The sequence below is a fragment of the Hemitrygon akajei genome, unplaced genomic scaffold (assembly GCF_048418815.1).
Source record: "Hemitrygon akajei unplaced genomic scaffold, sHemAka1.3 Scf000157, whole genome shotgun sequence".
Taxonomy (NCBI): Eukaryota; Metazoa; Chordata; class Chondrichthyes; order Myliobatiformes; family Dasyatidae; genus Hemitrygon; species Hemitrygon akajei.
Window position 1 is genome coordinate 872,001 of NW_027332043.1, and position 20,571 is coordinate 892,571.

A 20,571-nucleotide genomic window follows, 5' to 3' on the forward strand; every position below is an offset into this window, starting at 1 on the left:
TCTCACAGGAACGTACCACTGCAGAACTCCACACAAATATGCCCTGAACCTGTACCCTCTATAACCTCCTTGTCTCACTGGAACGTACCAATGCAGAACTACACACAAATATGCGCTGAACCTGTACCTCTCCATAACCTCCCTGTCTCACTGGAACGTACCAATGCAGAACTCCTCACAAATATGCCGTGAAACTGTAACCGTCCATAACCTCCCTGTCTCATTGGAATGTCCCACTGCAGAACTCCACACAAATATGCCATGAACCGGTACCCTCCATAACCACCCAATCTCACTGGAAAGTACCAATGCAGAACTCCACACAAATATGCCCTGAAACTGTAACCGTCCATAACATCCCTGTCTCATTGGAATGTCCCACTGCAGAACTCCACACAAATATGCCATGAACCGGTACCCTCCATAACCTCCCAGTCTCACTGGAACGTACCAATGCAGAACTCCTCACAAATATGCCGTGAAATTGTAACCGTCCATAACCTCCCTGTCTCATTGGAATGTCCCACTGCAGAACTCCACACAAATATGCCATGAACCTGTACCCTCTATAACCCCCTTGTCTCACTGGAACGTACCAATGCAGAACTCCACACAAATATGCCCTGAACCTGTACCCTCCATAACCTCCCTGTCTCACTGGAATGTACCAATGCAGAACTACACACAAATATGCCCTGAACCTGTACCCGTCCATATCCTCCCTGTCTCACTGGAACGTACCACTGCAGAACTCCACACAAATAAGCCCTGAACCTGTACCCTCTATAACCTCCTTGTCTCACTGGAACGTACCAATGCAGAACTACACACAAATATGCGCTGAACCTGTACCCCTCCATAACCTCCCTGTCTCACTGGAACGTACCAATGCAGAACTCCACACAAATATGCCCTGAACCTGTACCCTCCATAACCTCCTTGTCTCACTGGAACGTACCAATGCAGAACTCCACACCAATGTGCCCTGAACCTGTACCCCTCCATAACCTCCCAGTCTCACTGGAACGTACCAATGCAGAACTCCACACAAATATGCCCTGAACCTGTACCCCTCCATAACCTCCCTGTCTCACTGGAACGTACCAATGCAGAACTCCACACAAATATGCCCTGAACCGGTACACTCCATAACCTCCCTGTCTCACTGGAACGTACCAATGCAGAACTCCACACAAATTTGCCATGAACCTGTACCCTACCATAACCTCCCAGTCACACGGGAACGTACCAACGCAGAGCTCGACACAAATATACCCTGAACCTGTACCCCTCCATAACCTGCCTGTCTCACTAGAACGTACCAATGCAGAACTCAACACAAATATGCACTGAACCTGTACCCTTCCATAACCTCCCTGTCTCACTGGAACGTACCAATGCAGAACTCCACACAAATATGCCCTGAACCTGTACCCCTCCATAATCTCCCTGTCTCACTGGAACGCACCAATGCCGAACTGCACTCAAATATGTCCTGATTCTGTACCGTGCATAACCACCCTGTCTCACTGGAACGTACCATTGCAGAACACCACACAAATAGGCCCTGAACCTGTACCCGACCATAACCTCCTTGTCTCACTGGAACGTACCAATGCAGAACTCCACACAAATATGCCCTGAACCTGTACCCTCCATAACCTCCCTGTCTCACTGGAATGTACCAATGCAGAACTACACACAAATATGCCCTGAACCTGTACCCGTCCATATCCTCCCTGTCTCACTGGAACGTACCACTGCAGAACTCCACACAAATAAGCCCTGAACCTGTACCCTCTATAACCTCCTTGTCTCACTGGAACGTACCAATACAGAACTCCACACAAATATGCCCTGAACCTGTACCCTCCATAACCTCCCTGTCTCACTGGAATGTACCAATGCAGAACTACACACAAATATGCCCTGAACCTGTACCCGTCCATATCCTCCCTGTCTCACAGGAACGTACCACTGCAGAACTCCACACAAATATGCACTGAACCTGTACCCTCTATAACCTCCTTGTCTCACTGGAACGTACCAATGCAGAACTACACACAAATATGCGCTGAACCTGTACCTCTCCATAACCTCCCTGTCTCACTGGAACGTACCAATGCAGAACTCCTCACAAATATACCGTGAAACTGTAACCGTCCATAACCTCCCTGTCTCATTGGAATGTCCCACTGCAGAACTCCACACAAATATGCCATGAACCGGTACCCTCCATAACCACCCAATCTCACTGGAAAGTACCAATGCAGAACTCCACACAAATATGCCCTGAAACTGTAACCGTCCATAACATCCCTGTCTCATTGGAATGTCCCACTGCAGAACTCCACACAAATATGCCATGAACCTGTACCCTCTATAACCCCCTTGTCTCACTGGAACGTACCAATGCAGAACTCCACACAAATATGCCCTGAACCTGTACCCTCCATAACCTCCCTGTCTCACTGGAATGTACCAATGCAGAACTACACACAAATATGCCCTGAACCTGTACCCGTCCATATCCTCCCTGTCTCACTGGAACGTACCACTGCAGAACTCCACACAAATAAGCCCTGAACCTGTACCGTCTATAACCTCCTTGTCTCACTGGAACGTACCAATGCAGAACTACACACAAATATGCGCTGAACCTGTACCCCTCCATAACCTCCCTGTCTCACTGGAACGTACCAATGCAGAACTCCACACAAATATGCCCTGAACCTGTACCCTCCATAACCTCCTTGTCTCACTGGAACGTACCAATGCAGAACTCCACACCAATGTGCCCTGAACCTGTACCCCTCCATAACCTCCCAGTCTCACTGGAACGTACCAATGCAGAACTCCACACAAATATGCCCTGAACCTGTACCCCTCCATAACCTCCCTGTCTCACTGGAACGTACCAATGCAGAACTCCACACAAATATGCCCTGAACCGGTACACTCCATAACCTCCCTGTCTCACTGGAACGTACCAATGCAGAACTCCACACAAATTTGCCATGAACCTGTACCCTACCATAACCTCCCAGTCACACGGGAACGTACCAACGCAGAGCTCGACACAAATATACCCTGAACCTGTACCCCTCCATAACATCCCTGTCTCACTAGAACGTACCAATGCAGAACTCAACACAAATATGCACTGAACCTGTACCCTTCCATAACCTCCCTGTCTCACTGGAACGTACCAATGCAGAACTCCACACAAATATGCCCTGAACCTGTACCCCTCCATAATCTCCCTGTCTCACTGGAACGCACCAATGCCGAACTGCACTCAAATATGTCCTGATTCTGTACCGTGCATAACCACCCTGTCTCACTGGAACGTACCATTGCAGAACACCACACAAATAGGCCCTGAACCTGTACCCGACCATAACCTCCTTGTCTCACTGGAACGTACCAATGCAGAACTCCACACAAATATGCCCTGAACCTGTACCCTCCATAACCTCCCTGTCTCACTGGAATGTACCAATGCAGAACTACACACAAATATGCCCTGAACCTGTACCCGTCCATATCCTCCCTGTCTCACTGGAACGTACCACTGCAGAACTCCACACAAATAAGCCCTGAACCTGTACCCTCTATAACCTCCTTGTCTCACTGGAACGTACCAATACAGAACTCCACACAAATATGCCCTGAACCTGTACCCTCCATAACCTCCCTGTCTCACTGGAATGTACCAATGCAGAACTACACACAAATATGCCCTGAACCTGTACCCGTCCATATCCTCCCTGTCTCACTGGAACGTACCACTGCAGAACTCCACACAAATAAGCCCTGAACCTGTACCCTCTATAACCTCCTTGTCTCACTGGAACGTACCAATACAGAACTCCACACAAATATGCCCTGAACCTGTACCCTCCATAACCTCCCTGTCTCACTGGAATGTACCAATGCAGAACTACACACAAATATGCCCTGAACCTGTACCCCTCCATAACCTCCCAGTCTCACTGGAGTGTGCCAATGCAGAACTCCTCACAAATATGCCCTGAAACTGTAACCGTCCATAACCTCCCTGTTTCATTGGAATGTCCCACTGCAGAACTCCACACAAATATGCAATGAACCGGTACCCTCCATAACCACCCTGTCACACTGGAAAGTACCAATGCAGAACTCCACACAAATATGCCCTGAACCTGTACCCGTCCATATCCTCCCTGTGTCACAGGAACGTACCACTGCAGAACTCCACACAAATATGCCCTGAACCTGTACCCTCTATAACCTCCTTGTCTCACTGGAACGTACCAATGCAGAACTACACACAAATATGCGCTGAACCTGTACCTCTCCATAACCTCCCTGTCTCACTGGAACGTACCAATGCAGAACTCCTCACAAATATGCCGTGAAACTGTAACCGTCCATAACCTCCCTGTCTCATTGGAATGTCCCACTGCAGAACTCCACACAAATATGCCATGAACCGGTACCCTCCATAACCACCCAATCTCACTGGAAAGTACCAATGCAGAACTCCACACAAATATGCCCTGAAACTGTAACCGTCCATAACATCCCTGTCTCATTGGAATGTCCCACTGCAGAACTCCACACAAATATGCCATGAACCGGTACCCTCCATAACCTCCCAGTCTCACTGGAACGTACCAATGCAGAACTCCTCACAAATATGCCGTGAAATTGTAACCGTCCATAACCTCCCTGTCTCATTGGAATGTCCCACTGCAGAACTCCACACAAATATGCCATGAACCGGTACCCTCCATAACCACCCTGTCTCACTGGAAAGTACCAATGCAGAACTCCACACAAGTATGCCCTGAACCTGTACCCATCCATATCCTCCCTGTCTCACTGGAACGTACCACTGCAGAACTCCACACAAATATGCCCTGAACCTGTACCCTCTATAACCTCCTTGTCTCACTGGAACGTACCAATGCAGAACTCCACACAAATATGCCCTGAACCTGTACCCTCCATAACCTCCCTGTCTCACTGGAATGTACCAATGCAGAACTACACACAAATATGCCCTGAACCTGTACCCGTCCATATCCTCCCTGTCTCACTGGAACGTACCACTGCAGAACTCCACACAAATAAGCCCTGAACCTGTACCCTCTATAACCTCCTTGTCTCACTGGAACGTACCAATGCAGAACTACACACAAATATGCCCTGAACCTGTACCCCTCTATAACCTCCCTGTCTCACTGGAACGTACCAATGCAGAACTCCACACAAATTTGCCATGAACCTGTACCCTACCATAACCTCCCAGTCACACGGGAACGTACCAACGCAGAGCTCGACACAAATATACCCTGAACCTGTACCCCTCCATAACCTCCCTGTCTCACTAGAACGTACCAATGCAGAACTCAACACAAATATGCACTGAACCTGTACCCTTCCATAACCTCCCTGTCTCACTGGAACGTACCAATGCAGAACTCCACACAAATATGCCCTGAACCTGTACCCCTCCATAATCTCCCTGTCTCACTGGAACGCACCAATGCCGAACTGCACTCAAATATGTCCTGATTCTGTACCGTGCATAACCACCCTGTCTCACTGGAACGTACCATTGCAGAACACCACACAAATAGGCCCTGAACCTGTACCCGACAATAACCTCCTTGTCTCACTGGAACGTACCAATGCAGAACTCCACAAAAATATGCCCTGATCCTGTACCGTGCATAACCACCCTGTCTCACTGGAACGTACCATTGCAGAACACCACACAAATATGCCCTGAACCTGTACCTCTCCATAACCTCCCTGTCTCACTGGAAGGTTGCAATGCAGAACTCCACACAAATATGCCCTGAACCTGTACCTCTCCATAACCTCCCACTCTTACTGGAACGCACCAATGCAGAACTCCACACAAATTTGCCCTGAACCTGTACCCCTTCATAAACTCCCTGTCTCACTGGAACTTACCAATGCAGAACCCCCCACAAATATGCCCTGAACCTGTACCCCTCCATGACATCCCTGTCTCACTGGAACGCACCAATGCCGAACTCCACTCAGATATGCCCTGATCCTGTACCGTGCATAACCTCCCTGTCTCACTGGAACCTATCATTGCAGAACTCGACACAAATATACCCTGAACCTGTTCCCTCCATAACCTCCCTGTCTCACTGGATCTTAAAAATGCAGAACTACACACAAACATGCCCTGAACCTGTTCCCTCCATAGCCTCCCAGTCTCACTGGAACATACCAATGCAGAACTCCTCACAAATATGCCCTGAAACTGTAACCGTCCATAACCTCCCTGTCTCATTGGAATGTCCCACTGCAGAACTCCACACAAATATGCCATGAACCGGTACCCTCCATAACCTCCCAGTCTCACTGGAACGTACCAATGCAGAACTCCTCACAAATATGCCGTGAAACTGTAACCGTCCATAACCTCCCTGTCACATTGGAATGTCCCACTGCAGAACTCCACACAATTATGCCATGAACCGGAACCCTCCATAACCACCCAATCTCACTGGAAAGTACCAATGCAGAACTCCACACAAATATGCCCTGAACATGTACCCATCCATATCCTCCCTGTCTCACTGGAACGTACCACTGCAGAACTCCACACAAATATGCCCTGAACCTGTACCCTCTATAACCTCCTTGTCTCACTGGAAGGTACCAATGCAGAACTCCACACAAATATGCCCTGAACCTGTACCCTCCATAACCTCCCTGTCTCACTGGAATGTACCAATGCAGAACTACACACAAATATTCCCTGAACCTGTACCACTCCATAACCTCCCAATCTCACTGGAACGTACCAATGCAGAACTCCTCACGAATATGCCCTGAAACTGTAACCGTCCATAAACTCCCTGTCTCATTGGAATGTCCCACTGCAGAACTCCACACAAATATGCAATGAACCGGTACCCTCCATAACCACCCTGTCACACTGGAAAGTACCAATGCAGAACTCCACACAAATATGCCCTGAACCTGTACCCGTCCATATCCTCCCTGTCTCACTGGAACGTACCACTGCAGAACTCCACACAAATATGCCCTGAACCTGTACCCTCTATAACCTCCTTGTCTCACTGGAACGTACCAATGCAGAACTACACATAAATATGCGCTGAACCTGTACCCCTCCATAACCTCCCTGTCTCACTGGAACGTACCAATGCAGAACTCCACACAAATATGCCCTGAACCTGTACCCTCCATAACCTCCTTGTCTCACTGGAACGTACCAATGCAGAACTCCACACCAATGTGCCCTGAACCGGTACCCCTCCATAACCTCCCAGTCTCACTGGAACGAACCAATGCAGAACTCCACACAAATATGCCCTGAACCTCTACCCCTCCATAACCTCCCTGTCTCACTGGAACGTACCAATGCAGAACTCCACACAAATATGCCCTGAACCGGTACACTCCATAACCTCCCTGTCTCACTGGAACTTACCAATGCAGAATTCCACACAAATATGCCCTGAACGTGTACCCGCCCATAACCTCCTTGTCTCACTAGAACGCACCAATGCAGAACTCCACACAAATTTGCCATGAACCTGTACCCCCCATAACCTCCCAGTCTCACTGGAACGTACCAATGCAGAACTCCTCACAAATATGCCCTGAAACTGTAACCGTCCATAACCTCCCTGTCTCATTGGAATGTCCCACTGCAGAACTCCACACAAATATGCCATGAACCGGTACCCTCCATAACCTCCCATTCTCACTGGAACGTACCAATGCAGAACTCCTCACAAATATGCCGTGAAACTGTAACCGTCCATAACCTCCCTGTCTCATTGGAATGTCCCACTGCAGAACTCCACACAAATATGCCATGAACCGGTACCCTCCATAACCACCCTGTCTCACTGGAACGTACCAATGCAGAACTCCACACAAATATGCCCTGAACCTGTACCCTCCATAACCTCCTTGTCTCACTGGAACGTACCAATGCAGAACTCCACGCAAATATGCCCTGAACCTGCACCCCTCCATAACCTCCCTGTCTCACTGGAACGTACCAATGCAGAACTCCACACAAATATGCCCTGAACCGGTACACTCCATAACCTCCCTGTCTCACGGGAACGTACCAATGCAGAATTCCACACAAATATGCCCTGAACGTGTACCCGCCCATAACCTCCTTGTCTCACTAGAACTCACCAATGCAGAACTCCACACAAATTTGCCATGAACCTGTACCCCTCCATCACCTCCCAGTCACACTGGAACGTACCAACGCAGAGCTCGACACAAATATACCCTGAACCTGTACCCCTCCATAACCTCCCTGTCTCACTAGAACGTACCAATGCAGAACTCAACACAAATATGCACTGAACCTGTACCCTTCCATAACCTCCCTGTCTCACTGGAACGTACCAATGCAGAACTCCACACAAATATGCCCTGAACCTGTACCCCTCCATAATCTCCCTGTCTCACTGGAACGCACCAATGCCGAACTGCACTCAAATATGCCCTGATTCTGTACCGTGCATAACCACCCTGTCTCACTGGAACGTACCATTGCAGAACACCACACAAATATGCCCTGAACCTGTACCCGACCATAACCTCCCTGTCTCACTGGAACGTACCAATGCAGAACTCCACTCAGATATGCCCTGATCCTGTACCGTGCATAACCAACCTGTCTCACTGGAACGTACCATTGCAGAACACCACACAAATATGCCCTGAACCTGTACCTCTCCATTACCTCCCTGTCTTACTGGAACGTTGCAATGCAGAACTCCACACAAATATGCCCTGAACCTGTACCTCTCCATAACCTCCCTGTCTTACTGGAACGCACCAATGCAGAACTCCACACAAATTTGCCCTGAACCTGTACCCCTCCATAACCTCCCTGTCTCACTGGAACGTAGCATTGCAGAACTCGACACAAATATGCCCTGAACCTGTTCCCTCCATAACCTCCCTGTCTCACTGGAACTTAAAAATGCAGAACTACACACAAATATGCCCTGATCCTGTACCCTCCATAACCTCCCAGTCTCACTGGAACGTACCAATGCAGAACTCCTCACAAATATGCCGTGAAACTGTAACCGTCCATAACCTCCCTGTCTCATTGGAATGTCCCACTGCAGAACTCCACACAAATATGCCATGAACCGGTACCCTCCATAACCACCCTGACTCACTGGAAAGTACCAATGCAGAACTCCACACAAATATGCCCTGAACCTGTACCCGTCCATATCCTCCCTGTCTCACTGGAACGTACCACTGCAGAACTCCAGACAAATATGCCCTGAACCTGTACCCTCTATAACCTCCTTGTCTCACTGGAACGTACCAATGCAGTTCTCCACACAAATATGCCCTGAACCTGTACCCTCCATAACCTCCCTGTCTCACTGGAATGTACCAATGCAGAACTACACACAAATATTCCCTGAACCTGTACCCGACCATAACCTCCCTGTCTCACTGGAACGTACCAATGCAGAACTCCACAAAAATATGCCCTGATCCTGTACCGTGCATAACCACCCTGTCTCACTGGAACGTACCATTGCAGAACACCACACAAATATGCCCTGAACCTGTACCTCTCCATAACCTCCCTGTCTTACTGGAACGTTGCAATGCAGAACTACACACAAATATGCGCTGAACCTGTACCCCTCCATAACCTCCCTGTCTCACTGGAACGTACCAATGCAGAACTACACACAAATATGCCCTGAACCTGTACCCGACCATAACCTCCCTGTCTCACTGGAACGTACCAATGCAGAACTCCACTCAGATATGCCCTGATCCTGTACCGTGCATAACCAACCTGTCTCACTGGAACGTACCATTGCAGAACACCACACAAATATGCCCTGAACCTGTACCTCTCTATAACCTCCCTGTCTTACTGGAACGTTGCAATGCAGAACTCCACACAAATATGCCCTGAACCTGTACCTCTCCATAACCTCCCTGTCTTACTGGAACGCACCAATGCAGAACTCCACACAAATTTGCCCTGAACCTGTACCCCCCCATAACCTCCCTGTCTCACTGGAACGTAGCATTGCAGAACTCGACACAAATATGCCCTGAACCTGTTCCCTCCATAACCTCCCTGTCTCACTGGAACTTAAAAATGCAGAACTACACACAAATATGCCCTGAACCTGTACCCTCCATAACCTCCCAGTCTCACTGGAACGTACCAATGCAGAACTTCTCACAAATATGCCGTGAAACTGTAACCGTCCATAACCTCCCTGTCTCATTGGAATGTCCCACTGCAGAACTCCACACAAATATGCCATGAACCAGTACCCTCCATAACCACCCTGACTCACTGGAAAGTACCAATGCAGAACTCCACACAAATATGCCCTGAACCTGTACCCTCCATAACCTCCCTGTCTCACTGGAAAGTACCAATGCAGAACTACACACAAATATTCCCTGAACCTGTACCCGACCATAACCTCCCTGTCTCACTGGAACGTACCAATGCAGAACTCCACAAAAATATGCCCTGATCCTGTACCGTGCATAACCACCCTGTCTCACTGGAACGTACCATTGCAGAACACCACACAAATATGCCCTGAACCTGTACATCTCCATAACCTCCCTGTCTTACTGGAACGTTGCAATGCAGAACTACACACAAATATGCGCTGAACCTGTACCCCTCCATAACCTCCCTGTCTCACTGGAACGTACCAATGCAGAACTCCACACAAATATGCCCTGAACCTGTACCCTCCATAACCTCCTTGTCTCACTGGAACGTACCAATGCAGAACTCCACACCAATGTGCCCTGAACCTGTACCCCTCCATAACCTCCCAGTCTCACTGGAACGTACCAATGCAGAACTCCACACAAATATGCCCTGAACCTGTACCCCTCCATAACCTCCCAGTCTCACTGGAACGTACCAATGCAGAACTCCACACAAATATGCCCTGAACCGGTACACTCCATAACCTCCCTGTCTCACTGGAACGTACCAATGCAGAATTCCACACAAATATGCCCTGAACGTGTACCCGCCCATAACCTCCTTGTCTCACTAGAACGCACCAATGCAGAACTCCACACAAATTTGCCATGAACCTGTACCCCTCCATAACCTCCCAGTCACACTGGAACGTACCAACGCAGAGCTCGACACAAATATACCCTGAACCTGTACCCCTCCATAACCTCCCTGTCTCACTAGAACGTACCAATGCAGAACTCCACACAAATATGCACTGAACCTGTACCCTTCCATAACCTCCCTGTCTCACTGGAACGTACCAATGCAGAACTCCACACAAATATGCCCTGAACCTGTACCCCTCCATGACATCCCTGTCTTACTGGAACGCACCAATGCAGAACTCCACACAAATTTGCCCTGAACCTGTACCCCCCCATAACCTCCCTGTCTCACTGGAACGTAGCATTGCAGAACTCGACACAAATATGCCCTGAACCTGTTCCCTCCATAACCTCCCTGTCTCACTGGAACTTAAAAATGCAGAACTACACACAAATATGCCCTGAACCTGTACCCTCCATAACCTCCCAGTCTCACTGGAACGTACCAATGCAGAACTCCTCACAAATATGCCGTGAAATTGTAACCGTCCATAACCTCCCTGTCTCATTGGAATGTCCCACTGCAGAACTCCACACAAATATGCCATGAACCGGTACCCTCCATAACCACCCTGTCTCACTGGAAAGTACCAATGCAGAACTCCACACAAATATGCCCTGAACCTGTACCCATCCATATCCTCCCTGTCTCACTGGAACGTACCACTGCAGAACTCCACACAAATATGCCCTGAACCTGTACCCTCAATAACCTCCTTGTCTCACTGGAACGTACCAATGCAGAACTCCACACAAATATGCCCTGAACCTGTACCCTCCATAACCTCCCTGTCTCACTGGAATGTACCAATGCAGAACTACACACAAATATGCCCTGAACCTGTACCCGTCCATATCCTCCCTGTCTCACTGGAACGTACCACTGCAGAACTGCACACAAATATGCCCTGAACCTGTACCCTCTATAACCTCCTTGTCTCACTGGAACGTACCAATGCAGAACTCCACACAAATATGCCCTGAACCTGTACCCTCCATAACCTCCTTGTCTCACTGGAACGTACCAATGCAGAACTCCACACCAATGTGCCCTGAACCTGTACCCCTCCATAACCTCCCAGTCTCACTGGAACGTACCAATGCAGAACTCCACACAAATATGCCCTGAACCTGTACCCCTCCATAACCTCCCTGTCTCACTGGAACGTACCAATGCAGAACTCCACACAAATATGCCCTGAACCGGTACACTCCATAACCTCCCTGTCTCACTGGAACGTACCAATGCAGAACTCCACACAAATTTGCCATGAACCTGTACCCTACCATAACCTCCCAGTCACACGGGAACGTACCAACGCAGAGCTCGACACAAATATGCCCTGAACCTGTACCCTCTATAACCTCCTTGTCTCACTGGAACGTACCAATGCAGAACTACACACAAATATGCGCTGAACCTGTACCTCTCCATAACCTCCCTGTCTCACTGGAACGTACCAATGCAGAACTCCTCACAAATATGCCGTGAAACTGTAACCGTCCATAACCTCCCTGTCTCATTGGAATGTCCCACTGCAGAACTCCACACAAATTTGCCATGAACCGGTACCCTCCATAACCACCCAATCTCACTGGAAAGTACCAATGCAGAACTCCACACAAATATGCCCTGAAACTGTAACCGTCCATAACATCCCTGTCTCATTGGAATGTCCCACTGCAGAACTCCACACAAATATGCCATGAACCGGTACCCTCCATAACCTCCCAGTCTCACTGGAACGTACCAATGCAGAACTCCTCACAAATATGCCGTGAAATTGTAACCATCCATAACCTCCCTGTCTCATTGGAATGTCCCACTGCAGAACTCCACACAAATATGCCATGAACCGGTACCCTCCATAACCACCCTGTCTCACTGGAAAGTACCAATGCAGAACTCCACACAAATATGCCCTGAACCTGTACCCATCCATATCCTCCCTGTCTCACTGGAACGTACCACTGCAGAACTCCACACAAATATGCCCTGAACCTGTACCCTCTATAACCCCCTTGTCTCACTGGAACGTACCAATGCAGAACTCCACACAAATATGCCCTGAACCTGTACCCTCCATAACCTCCCTGTCTCACTGGAATGTACCAATGCAGAACTACACACAAATATGCCCTGAACCTGTACCCGTCCATATCCTCCCTGTCTCACTGGAACGTACCACTGCAGAACTCCACACAAATAAGCCCTGAACCTGTACCCTCTATAACCTCCTTGTCTCACTGGAACGTACCAATGCAGAACTACACACAAATATGCGCTGAACCTGTACCCCTCCATAACCTCCCTGTCTCACTGGAACGTACCAATGCAGAACTCCACACAAATATGCCCTGAACCTGTACCCTCCATAACCTCCTTGTCTCACTGGAACGTACCAATGCAGAACTCCACACCAATGTGCCCTGAACCTGTACCCCTCCATAACCTCCCAGTCTCACTGGAACGTACCAATGCAGAACTCCACACAAATATGCCCTGAACCTGTACCCCTCCATAACCTCCCTGTCTCACTGGAACGTACCAATGCAGAACTCCACACAAATATGCCCTGAACCGGTACACTCCATAACCTCCCTGTCTCACTGGAACGTACCAATGCAGAACTCCACACAAATTTGCCATGAACCTGTACCCTACCATAACCTCCCAGTCACACGGGAACGTACCAACGCAGAGCTCGACACAAATATACCCTGAACCTGTACCCCTCCATAACCTCCCTGTCTCACTAGAACGTACCAATGCAGAACTCAACACAAATATGCACTGAACCTGTACCCTTCCATAACCTCCCTGTCTCACTGGAACGTACCAATGCAGAACTCCACACAAATATGCCCTGAACCTGTACCCCTCCATAATCTCCCTGTCTCACTGGAACGCACCAATGCCGAACTGCACTCAAATATGTCCTGATTCTGTACCGTGCATAACCACCCTGTCTCACTGGAACGTACCATTGCAGAACACCACACAAATAGGCCCTGAACCTGTACCCGACCATAACCTCCTTGTCTCACTGGAACGTACCAATGCAGAACTCCAGACAAATATGCCCTGAACCTGTACCCTCCATAACCTCCCTGTCTCACTGGAATGTACCAATGCAGAACTACACACAAATATGCCCTGAACCTGTACCCGTCCATATCCTCCCTGTCTCACTGGAACGTACCACTGCAGAACTCCACACAAATAAGCCCTGAACCTGTACCCTCTATAACCTCCTTGTCTCACTGGAACGTACCAATACAGAACTCCACACAAATATGCCCTGAACCTGTACCCTCCATAACCTCCCTGTCTCACTGGAATGTACCAATGCAGAACTACACACAAATATGCCCTGAACCTGTACCCGTCCATATCCTCCCTGTCTCACTGGAACGTACCACTGCAGAACTCCACACAAATAGCCCTGAACCTGTACCCTCTATAACCTCCTTGTCTCACTGGAACGTACCAATACAGAACTCCACACAAATATGCCCTGAACCTGTACACTCCATAACCTCCCTGTCTCACTGGAATGTACCAATGCAGAACTACACACAAATATGCCCTGAACCTGTACCCTCCATAACCTCCCAGTCTCACTGGAACGTACCAATGCAGAACTCCTCACAAATATGCCGTGAAATTGTAACCGTCCATAACCTCCCTGTCTCATTGGAATGTCCCACTGCAGAACTCCACACAAATATGCCATGAACCGGTACCCTCCATAACCACCCTGTCTCACTGGAAAGTACCAATGCAGAACTCCACACAAATATGCCCTGAACCTGTACCCATCCATATCCTCCCTGTCTCACTGGAACGTACCACTGCAGAACTCCACACAAATATGCCCTGAACCTGTACCCTCAATAACCTCCTTGTCTCACTGGAACGTACCAATGCAGAACTCCACACAAATATGCCCTGAACCTGTACCCTCCATAACCTCCCTGTCTCACTGGAATGTACCAATGCAGAACTACACACAAATATGCCCTGAACCTGTACCCGTCCATATCCTCCCTGTCTCACTGGAACGTACCACTGCAGAACTCCACACAAATATGCCCTGAACCTGTACCCTCTATAACCTCCTTGTCTCACTGGAACGTACCAATGCAGAACTCCACACAAATATGCCCTGAACCTGTACCCTCCATAACCTCCTTGTCTCACTGGAACGTACCAATGCAGAACTCCACACCAATGTGCCCTGAACCTGTACCCCTCCATAACCTCCCAGTCTCACTGGAACGTACCAATGCAGAACTCCACACAAATATGCCCAGAACCTGTACCCCTCCATAACCTCCCTGTCTCACTGGAACGTACCAATGCAGAACTCCACACAAATATGCCCTGAACCGGTACACTCCATAACCTCCCTGTCTCACTGGAACGTACCAATGCAGAACTCCACACAAATTTGCCATGAACCTGTACCCTACCATAACCTCCCAGTCACACGGGAACGTACCAACGCAGAGCTCGACACAAATATGCCCTGAACCTGTACCCTCTATAACCTCCTTGTCTCACTGGAACGTACCAATGCAGAACTACACACAAATATGCGCTGAACCTGTACCTCTCCATAACCTCCCTGTCTCACTGGAACGTACCAATGCAGAACTCCTCACAAATATGCCGTGAAACTGTAACCGTCCATAACCTCCCTGTCTCATTGGAATGTCCCACTGCAGAACTCCACACAAATTTGCCATGAACCGGTACCCTCCATAACCACCCAATCTCACTGGAAAGTACCAATGCAGAACTCCACACAAATATGCCCTGAAACTGTAACCGTCCATAACATCCCTGTCTCATTGGAATGTCCCACTGCAGAACTCCACACAAATATGCCATGAACCGGTACCCTCCATAATCTCCCAGTCTCACTGGAACGTACCAATGCAGAACTCCTCACAAATATGCCGTGAAATTGTAACCGTCCATAACCTCCCTGTCTCATTGGAATGTCCCACTGCAGAACTCCACACAAATATGCCATGAACCGGTACCCTCCATAACCACCCTGTCTCACTGGAAAGTACCAATGCAGAACTCCACACAAATATGCCCTGAAGCTGTACCCATCCATATCCTCCCTGTCTCACTGGAACTTACCACTGCAGAACTCCACACAAATATGCCCTGAACCTGTACCCTCTATAACCCCCTTGTCTCACTGGAACGTACCAATGCAGAACTCCACACAAATATGCCCTGAACCTGTACCCTCCATAACCTCCCTGTCTCACTGGAATGTACCAATGCAGAACTACACACAAATATGCGCTGAACCTGTACCCCTCCATAACCTCCCTGTCTCACTGGAACGTACCAATGCAGAACTCCACACAAATATGCCCTGAACCTGTACCCTCCATAACCTCCTTGTCTCACTGGAACGTACCAATGCAGAACTCCACACCAATGTGCCCTGAACCTGTACCCCTCCATAACCTCCCAGTCTCACTGGAACGTACCAATGCAGAACTCCACACAAATATGCCCTGAACCTGTACCCCTCCATAACCTCCCTGTCTCACTGGAACGTACCAATGCAGAACTCCACACAAATATGCCCTGAACCGGTACACTCCATAACCTCCCTGTCTCACTGGAACGTACCAATGCAGAACTCCGCACAAATTTGCCATGAACCTGTACCCTACCATAACCTCCCAGTCACACGGGAACGTACCAACGCAGAGCTCGACACAAATATACCCTGAACCTGTACCCCTCCATAACCTCCCTGTCTCACTAGAACGTACCAATGCAGAACTCAACACAAATATGCACTGAACCTGTACCCTTCCATAACCTCCCTGTCTCACTGGAACGTACCAATGCAGAACTCCACACAAATATGCCCTGAACCTGTACCCCTCCATAATCTCCCTGTCTCACTGGAACGCACCAATGCCGAACTGCACTCAAATATGTCCTGATTCTGTACCGTGCATAACCACCCTGTCTCACTGGAACGTACCATTGCAGAACACCACACAAATAGGCCCTGAACCTGTACCCGACCATAACCTCCTTGTCTCACTGGAACGTACCAATGCAGAACTCCAGACAAATATGCCCTGAACCTGTACCCTCCATAACCTCCCTGTCTCACTGGAATGTACCAATGCAGAACTACACACAAATATGCCCTGAACCTGTACCCGTCCATATCCTCCCTGTCTCACTGGAACGTACCACTGCAGAACTCCGCACAAATAAGCCCTGAACCTGTACCCTCTATAACCTCCTTGTCTCACTGGAACGTACCAATACAGAACTCCACACAAATATGCCCTGAACCTGTACCCTCCATAACCTCCCTGTCTCACTGGAATGTACCAATGCAGAACTACACACAAATATGCCCTGAACCTGTACCCGTCCATATCCTCCCTGTCTCACTGGAACGTACCACTGCAGAACTCCACACAAATAAGCCCTGAACCTGTACCCTCTATAACCTCCTTGTCTCACTGGAACGTACCAATACAGAACTCCACACAAATATGCCCTGAACCTGTACACTCCATAACCTCCCTGTCTCACTGGAATGTACCAATGCAGAACTACACACAAATATGCCCTGAACCTGTACCCCTCCATAAACTCCCAGTCTCACTGGAGCGTGCCAATGCAGAACTCCTCACAAATATGCCCTGAAACTGTAACCGTCCATAACCTCCCTGTCTCATTGGAATGTCCCACTGCAGAACTCCACACAAATATGCCATGAACCGGTACCCTCCATAACCACCCTGTCTCACTGGAAAGTACCAATGCAGAACTCCACACAAATATGCCCTGAACCTGTACCCATCCATATCCTCCCTGTCTCACTGGAACTTACCACTGCAGAACTCCACACAAATATGCCCTGAACCTGTACCCTCTATAACCCCCTTGTCTCACTGGAACGTACCAATGCAGAACTCCACACAAATATGCCCTGAACCTGTACCCTCCATAACCTCCCTGTCTCACTGGAATGTACCAATGCAGAACTACACACAAATATGCCCTGAACCTGTACCCGTCCATATCCTCCCTGTCTCACTGGAACGTACCACTGCAGAACTCCACACAAATAAGCCCTGAACCTGTACCCTCTATAACCTCCTTGTCTCACTGGAACGTACCAATGCAGAACTACACACAAATATGCGCTGAACCTGTACCCCTCCATAACCTCCCTGTCTCACTGGAACGTACCAATGCAGAACTCCACACAAATATGCCCTGAACCTGTACCCTCCATAACCTCCTTGTCTCACTGGAACGTACCAATGCAGAACTCCACACCAATGTGCCCTGAACCTGTACCCCTCCATAACCTCCCAGTCTCACTGGAACGTACCAATGCAGAACTCCACACAAATATGCCCTGAACCTGTACCCCTCCATAACCTCCCTGTCTCACTGGAACGTACCAATGCAGAACTCCACACAAATATGCCCTGAACCGGTACACTCCATAACCTCCCTGTCTCACTGGAACGTACCAATGCAGAACTCCGCACAAATTTGCCATGAACCTGTACCCTACCATAACCTCCCAGTCACACGGGAACGTACCAACGCAGAGCTCGACACAAATATACCCTGAACCTGTACCCCTCCATAACCTCCCTGTCTCACTAGAACGTACCAATGCAGAACTCAACACAAATATGCACTGAACCTGTACCCTTCCATAACCTCCCTGTCTCACTGGAACGTACCAATGCAGAACTCCACACAAATATGCCCTGAACCTGTACCCCTCCATAATCTCCCTGTCTCACTGGAACGCACCAATGCCGAACTGCACTCAAATATGTCCTGATTCTGTACCGTGCATAACCACCCTGTCTCACTGGAACGTACCATTGCAGAACACCACACAAATAGGCCCTGAACCTGTACCCGACCATAACCTCCTTGTCTCACTGGAACGTACCAATGCAGAACTCCAGACAAATATGCCCTGAACCTGTACCCTCCATAACCTCCCTGTCTCACTGGAATGTACCAATGCAGAACTACACACAAATATGCCCTGAACCTGTACCCGTCCATATCCTCCCTGTCTCACTGGAACGTACCACTGCAGAACTCCACACAAATAAGCCCTGAACCTGTACCCTCTATAACCTCCTTGTCTCACTGGAACGTACCAATACAGAACTCCACACAAATATGCCCTGAACCTGTACCCTCCATAACCTCCCTGTCTCACTGGAATGTACCAATGCAGAACTACACACAAATATGCCCTGAACCTGTACCCGTCCATATCCTCCCTGTCTCACTGGAACGTACCACTGCAGAACTCCACACAAATAAGCCCTGAACCTGTACCCTCTATAACCTCCTTGTCTCACTGGAACGTAGCAATACAGAACTCCACACAAATATGCCCTGAACCTGTACACTCCATAACCTCCCTGTCTCACTGGAATGTACCAATGCAGAACTACACACAAATATGCCCTGAACCTGTACCCCTCCATAAACTCCCAGTCTCACTGGAGCGTGCCAATGCAGAACTCCTCACAAATATGCCCTGAAACTGTAACCGTCCATAACCTCCCTGTCTCATTGGAATGTCCCACTGCAGAACTCCACACAAATATGCCATGAACCGGTACCCTCCATAACCACCCTGTCTCACTGGAAAGTACCAATGCAGAACTCCACACAAATATGCCCTGAACCTGTACCCATCCATATCCTCCCTGTCTCACTGGAACGTACCACTGCAGAACTCCACACAAATATGCCCTGAACCTGTACCCTCAATAACCTCCTTGTCTCACTGGAACGTACCAATGCAGAACTCCACACAAATATGCCCTGAACCTGTACCCTCCATAACCTCCCTGTCTCACTGGAATGTACCAATGCAGAACTACACACAAATATGCCCTGAATCTGTAACCGTCCATAACCTCCCTGTCTCATTGGAATGTCCCACTGCAGAACTCCACACAAATATGCCATGAACCGGTCCCCTCCATAACCACCCTGTCTCACTGGAAAGTACCAATGCAGAACTCCACACAAATATGCCCTGAACCTGTACCCCTCCATAACCTCCCTGTCTCACTGGAACGTACCAATGCAGAACTCCACACAAATATGCCCTGAACCGGTACACTCCATAACCTCCCTGTCTCACTGGAACGTACCAATGCAGAACTCCACACAAATTTGCCATGAACCTGTACCCTACCATAACCTCCCAGTCACACGGGAACGTACCAACGCAGAGCTCGACACAAATATACCCTGAACCTGTGCCCCTCCATAACCTCCCTGTCTCACTAGAACGTACCAATGCAGAACTCAACACAAATATG